The following is a 7,327-nucleotide window of genomic DNA, read 5'->3' as shown; positions in this document are numbered from 1 at the left end:
GGTGGAAATCTGTCCTTTGGTCTGATGAGTCCAAATTTGCGATTTTTGGTTCCAACCTCCGTGTCTTTGTGAGACACAGAGTAGGTGAACGGATGATCTCTGGATGTGTGGTTCCCACCATGAAGCATGGAGGAGGAGGTGTGATGGTGTGGGGGTGCTTTGTTTATTTAGAATTCAAGGCACACTTAACCAGCATGGCTACCACAGCATTCTGCAGCGATATGCCATCCCATCTGGTTTGCACTTAGTGGGACTATGTTTTGTTTTTCAACAGGGCAATGACCCAACACACCTCCAGGCTGTGTAAGGGCTATTTGACCAAGAAGATGAGTGATGGAGTGCTGCATCAGATGACCTGGCCTCCACAATCCCCCGACCTCAAGCCAATTGAGATGGTTTGGGATAAGTTGGACCGCAGAGTGAAGGAAAAGCAGCCAACAAGTGCTCAGCATATGTGGGAACTCTTTCAACTGTTGGAAAAAAATTCCAGGTGAAGCTGGTTGAGAGATTGCCAAGATGGGTGGCTACTTTGAAGAATATAAAATATGAAAAATATTTGGATTTGTTTAACCGTTTTTTGGTTACTACATGATTCCATATGTGTTATTGCACCATAATTTGCAAATAATGTGATTTTTTACAATGTGATTTTCTGGATTTTTTTTCTAATTTTGTCTGTCATAGTTGAAGTGTACCTATGATGAAAATTTACAGGCCTCTCTCATCGTTTTAAGTGGGAGAACTTGCACAATTGGTGGCTGACTAAATACTTTTTTGCCCCACTGTATAGGTCTATGGTGGCCTGAATTGGTTCCCAATCAGAGGCAGCTGTTTGTCGTTGTCTCTGATTGGGGATCCTGTTTAGGTTGCCATTTTCCATGTTGGTTTTGTGGGTTATTGTCTATGGTTAGTTGCATGTCAGCACTCGTTATGTATAGCGTCACGGTCGTTTTGTATAATTTGTTCAGTGTTCTCTTTCATTAAAGAGGAATGTATTCATATCATGCTGCGCCTTGGTCTCCTCGTTACGACGAACGTGACACTTCCAAAGTTGTGGCAAAATGGTTTAAGGACAACAAAGTCAAGGTATTGGAGGGGCCATCACAAAGCCCTGACCTCAATCCTATAGAAAATGTGTGGGCAGAACTGAAAAAGTGTGTGCGAGCAAGGAGGCCTACAAACCTGACTCAGTTACACCAGCTCTGTCAGGAGGAATGGGCCAAAATTCATCAAACTTATTGTGGGAAGCTTGTGGAAGGCTACCCAAAACGTTTGACCCAAGTTAAACAATTTAAAGGCAATGCTACCAAACACTAATTGAGTGTATGTAAATGTGATGAAAGAAGTAATAGCTGAACAAATCATTCTCTCTACTATTATTCTGACGTTTCACATTCTTAAAATAAAGTGGTGATCCTAACTGACCTAAGACAGGGAATTCTTACTAGGATTAAATGTCAGGAATTGTTAAAAACTGAGTTTAAATGTATTTGGCCCAGGTGTATGTAAACTTCCAACTTCAACTGTATAACCCATGTAGCTGATGCTGTCTGGCCAAAAAAGAGTATGGCATGTCACACTCTTTTTGGCCAGACAGCATCAAATAAATGGGTCACATATAGTAAGACTGGGGTGCTGTTTCGCTTGCTCAGATGCTTTCTCCGGTGAGATAGTTTCAGCCACTTGCGAATTGACAGAAAGTTGGCGGGTGCACAGTTCGGATGCTGGATTTATTTGGGTTGAACGTGCGAAGGTAACTTTTGATATTATTTGTTTGGCAATCAGATGAAAACATCATGACTGGCTGTGCTTGTGGTACATTCAAAGGTAATACATGTTTTCAGTTGTTTTAGGGGGGGGGGGGGGGGGCTCAGACTGGCCTCTGCCTGGGCTACCAAATTACTAAGTCCACCCCTGCCCATTCATCATAAACTCAGCTAAAAAAGAAACATCCCCTTTTCAGGACTCTGTCTTTCAAAGATAATAAAGGGCTTAAACACTGTTTCCCATGCTTGTTCAATGAACGATAAACAATTAATGAACATGCACCTGTGGATCGGTCATTAAGACACTAACAGCTTACATATGTTAGGCAATTAAGGTCACAGGTATGAAAACTTTGGACACTAAAGAGGCCTTTCTACTGACTCTGAAAAACACCAAAAGAAAGATGCCCAGGGTCTCTGCTCATCTGTGTGAACGTGCCTTAGGCATGCTGCAAGGAAGCATGAGGACTGCAGATGTGGCCAGGGCAATAAATTGCAATGTCCGTACTGTGAGATGCTTAAGACAGCGCTACAGGGAGACAGGACAGACAGCTGATTGTTCTCGCAGTGGCAGACCAATTGAAACAACACCTGCACAGGATCAGTACATCTGAACATCACCCCTGCGGGACAGGTATAGGATGGCAACAACAACTCCCGAGTTACACCAGGAACGCACAATCCCTCCATCAGTGCTCAGACTGTCCGCAATAGGCTGAGAGGCTGGACTGAGGGCGTGTAGGCCTGTTATAAGGCAGGTCGTCACCAGATATCACCGACAACAATGTCTCCTATGGGCACAAACCCACCATTGCTGGACCAGACAGGACTGGTAAAAAGTGCTCTTCACTGACGAGTCGCGGTGTTGTCTCACCAGGGGTGATGGTCGGATTTGCGTTTATCATCGAAGGAATGATCGTTACACCGAGGCCTGTACTCTGGAGCGGGATCGATTTGGAGGTGGAGGGTCCGTCATGGTCTGGGGAGGTGTGTCACAGCATCATTGGACTCAGGTTGTTGTCATTGCAGACAATCTCAACGCTGTGCGTTAAAGGGAAGACATCCTCCTCCCTCATGTGGTACCCTTCCCGCAGGCTCATCCTAACATGACCCTCCAGCATGACAATGCCACCAGCCAGACTGCTCGTTCTGTGCGTGATATCCTGCAAGACAGGAATGTCAGTGTTCTGCCATGGCCAGCGAAGACCCCGGATCTCAATCCCATTGAGCACGTCTGGGAGCTGTTGGATCGGAGGGTGAGGGCTAGGGCCATTCCCCCCAGAAATGTCCCGGAACTTGCAGGTGCCTTGGTGGAAAAGTGGGGTGACATCTCACAGCAAGAACTTGCAAATCTGGTGCAGTCCATGATGAGATGCACTGCAGTACTTAATGCAGCTGGTGGCCACACCAGATACTGACTGTTACTTTTGATTTTGACCCCCCCCTTTGTTCAGGGACACATTATTCCATTTATCTTAGTCACATGTCTGTGGAACTTGTTCAGTTTATGTCTCAGTTGTTGAATCTTGTTATGTTCATACAAACATTTACACGTTAAGTTTGCTGAAAATAAACGCAGTTGACAGTGAGAGGACGTTTCTTTTTTTGCTGAGTTTAGTATCAGTGGGGGCCATAAATGTCTAACCTAGGCTCTGTGTATGTCCATTCTGCTCAAACCACAATGAGACCAATTCTGTGTTCAGGCCTGCCCATGTTCATTAATTATTCTGTATCTTCAGAGGCATCATTCGTTGGCACAGACTTCTGTACATCTACCATGACCTTCCCTTAACCTTAGTCGTGAACATAACGGACATATTGGATTATCTGTGAAATGTTCTCTTACACTGATTTTGGCAGAAACCAGAGCTATGAGAAGGACGGATGCTTCTTTCCTCTAGGCTTGAGAAGGTTCTGAGGCTGACTTACCACGTAAAGCCCGCAATGTGCCTGTACTGCATGTTCACGAAGAGACAATGCTGTGGCTGTCACAGATGATGTGTACATCTATTCCCTGGATAACGAGAAATCCTATTTTACCGTCTGGCCATGCCGTATTGAAATATCTGCCGAGACACAATCCATTTCCTCTGAAAGGCATCACAAGGGAGAGTGGTGTGTGTGTGTGTGGTGGATGGGATTTCCAAGAACAGTCTTTCAGCCACAGAATAGACTAGACCCATTATTTACATGAGCAGATGAATTGCTTGTTGCATTACACATCTAATTAACTTTAAATAGACCCTCTACCCAGATGGATAATGGATCATCTTAGATGTATATATTACACAGACTAAGTATGCTAAATTGAATCATGAGCTGACATAGTTAAGTAAATCTCCAGTGGTTCAAGAGAACATTGCATAAATGAGAAAGGAAGCATGTGAATGGCTGTGTCTGGATTGTTTCAATTAAGGTAGAGTGTGTGTAAGTAATTGCAATAGGAAACAATGCATTGTTGATGTAATTAGTGAGAAAGAATGCTGTTTGTGTGAGTGTGCTTGTACAAATATGACAGAGTTTTCTGTTTGAACATAAACACACACACAGTTGAAGTCGGAAGTTTCCATACACTTAGGTTTTTCAACCACCACACATTTCTTGTTTACAAACTATCGTTTTGGCAAGTCGGTTAGGACATCTACTTTGTGCATGACACAAGTAATTTTTCCAACAATTGTTTACAGATTATTTCATTTATAATTCACTGTATCACAATTCCAGTGGGTCAGAAGTTTACATACATTAAGTTGACTGTGCCTTTAAACATCTTGGAAAATTCCAGAAAATGTCATGGCTATAGAAGCTTCTGATAGGCTAATTGACATCATTTGAGTCAATTGGAGGGGTACATGTGCATGTATTTCAAGGCCTACCTTCAAACTCAGTTCCTCTTTGCTTGACATCATGGGGAAATCAAAAGAAATTAGCCAAGACCTCAGAAAACAAATTGTAAACCTCCACAAGTCTGGTTCATCATTGGGAGCAATTTCCAAACGCCTGAAGGTACCACGTTCATCTGTACAAACAATAGTATGCAAGTATAAGCACCATGGGACCATGCAGCCCTCATGCCGCTCAGGAAGGAGACGCGTTCTGTCTCCTAGAGATGAACGCACTTTGGTGCGAAAAGTGCAAATCAATCCCAGAACAATAGCAAAGGACCTTGTGAATATGCTGGAGGAAACCGGTACAAAAGTATCTATATCCACAGTAAAACGAGTCCTACATCGACAAAATAGATGGCATCATGAGGGGGGGAAATTATGTAGATATATTGAAGCAACATCTCAAGACATCAGTCAGGAAGTTAAAGCTTGGTTGCAAATGGACAATGACACCAAGCATACATTCCAAAGTTGTGGCAAATTGGCTTTAAGGACAACAAAGTCAAGGTATTGTAGTGGCCATCACAAAGCCCTGATCTCAATCCTATAGAACATTTGTGGGCAGAACTGACATTCTGACATTTCACATTCTTAAAATAAAGTGGTGATCCTAACTGACCTAAATCAGGGAATTTTTACTAGGATTAAATGTCAGGAATTGTTAAAATGAGTATAAAAGTATTTGGCTAAGGGTGAAGAGGAACTGAGTTTGACTTCAACTGTATATAAGCATAATTGTTCATGCAATGGTATAACTTATTTCACTAGAATTGATGAAGAGGCCTCTTCTAACATGCTCTTCTTTAAACACATTGGGGCCGATTCCAACCCGAGTTAAGTGCAGGCAAATGGAACATACTTCCCTTTGTTTATTCTGACCTTGAATTTAAACGTGAGAATAGCATGCATGCTATTCACCCGCTCTTCCTTTTGGGTGGAGAATGAATAAATAAAGGCGTGGCGGAGGTGTGTCTACAGACACGCTATATTCTGACCTTGACTTAATTCCCTAATAATTCTGCCACCTTTACGCGTGAGGAAACCATGAATAAGGTCTAGCGAACGTATCCGTTTCAAGTGGGAAAAAGCATCTACTTAATTTTCCCCAATAGAAATAACATAATTCTCCATGCACTGTAATTTACAACTTGATAAGACCTATTGATAAGAGCTAGGTAAATTAGTAATCTGTTTGGAGAAGGGAATTGGAAATATAAATGACACTGTTTTAGATCTATTTGACATGTGAAAACAGTCATATTGGCAGCAAACTGAAGCATGTTTGGTTAGGAGCCCGTAAAACGGCAGCCATCCCCTCTTGCGCCATTATATACAGTGCATTGCGAAAGTATTCGACCCCCTTGAACTTTGTGACCTTTTGCCACATTTCAGGCTTCAAACATAAAGATATAAAACTGTATTTTTTTGTGAAGAATCAACAACAAGTGGGACACAATCATGAAGTGGAACGACATTTATTGGATATTTCAAACTTTTTTTACAAATCAAAAACTGAAAAATTAGGCGTGCAAAATTATTCAGCCCCTTTACTTTAAGTGCAGCAAACTCTCTCCAGAAGTTCAGTGAGGATCTCTGAATGATCCAATGTTGACCTAAATGACTAATGATGATAAATACAATCCACCTGTGTGTAATCAAGTCTCCGTATAAATGCACCTGCACTGTGATAGTCTCAGAGGTCCGTTAAAAGCGCAGAGAGCATCATGAAGAACAAGGAACACACCAGGCAGGTCCGAGATACTGTTGTGAAGAAGTTTAAAGCCGGATTTGGATACAAAAAGATTTCCCAAGCTTTAAACATTCCAAGGAGCACTGTGCAAGCGATAATATTGAAATGGAAGGAGTATCAGACCACTGCAAATCTACCAAGACCTGGCCGTCCCTCTAAACTTTCAGCTCATACAAGGAGAAGACTGATCAGAGATGCAGCCAAGAGGCCCATGATCACTCTGGATGAACTGCAGAGATCTACAGCTGAGGTGGGAGACTCTGTCCATAGGACAACAATCAGTCGTATATTGCACAAATCTGGCCTTTATGGAAGAGTGGCAAGAAGAAAGCCATTTCTTAAAGATATCCATAAAGTGTCATTTAAAGTTTGCCACAAGCCACCTGGGAGACACACCAAACATGTGGAAGAAGGTGCTCTGGTCAGATGAAACCAAAATTGAACTTTTTGGCAACAATGCAAAACGTTATGTTTGGCGTAAAAGCAACACAGCTGAACACACCATCCCCACTGTCAAACATGGTGGTGGCAGCATCATGGTTTGGGCATGCTTTTCTTCAGCAGGGACAGGGAAGATGGGAAGATGGATGGAGCCAAATACAGGACCATTCTGGAAGAAAACCTGATGGAGTCTGCAAAAGACCTGAGACTGGGACGGAGATTTGTCTTCCAACAAGACAATGATCCAAAACATAAAGCAAAATCTACAATGGAATGGTTCAAAAATAAACATATCCAGGTGTTAGAATGGCCAAGTCAAAGTCCAGACCTAAATCCAATCGAGAATCTGTGGAAAGAACTGAAAACTGCTGTTCACAAATGCTCTCCATCCAACCTCACTGAGCTCGAGCTGTTTTGCAAGGAGGAATGGGAAAAAAATGTCAGTCTCTCGATGTGCAAAACTGATAGAGACATACCCCAAG

This window comes from Oncorhynchus mykiss, chromosome 18, assembly GCF_057628025.1.
Source record: "Oncorhynchus mykiss isolate SJ-2025 chromosome 18, ASM5762802v1, whole genome shotgun sequence".
NCBI classification, from domain to species: domain Eukaryota; kingdom Metazoa; phylum Chordata; class Actinopteri; order Salmoniformes; family Salmonidae; genus Oncorhynchus; species Oncorhynchus mykiss.
The sequence above is the reverse complement of the archived record's forward strand: the minus strand, read 5'-3'. Positions refer to the sequence as shown.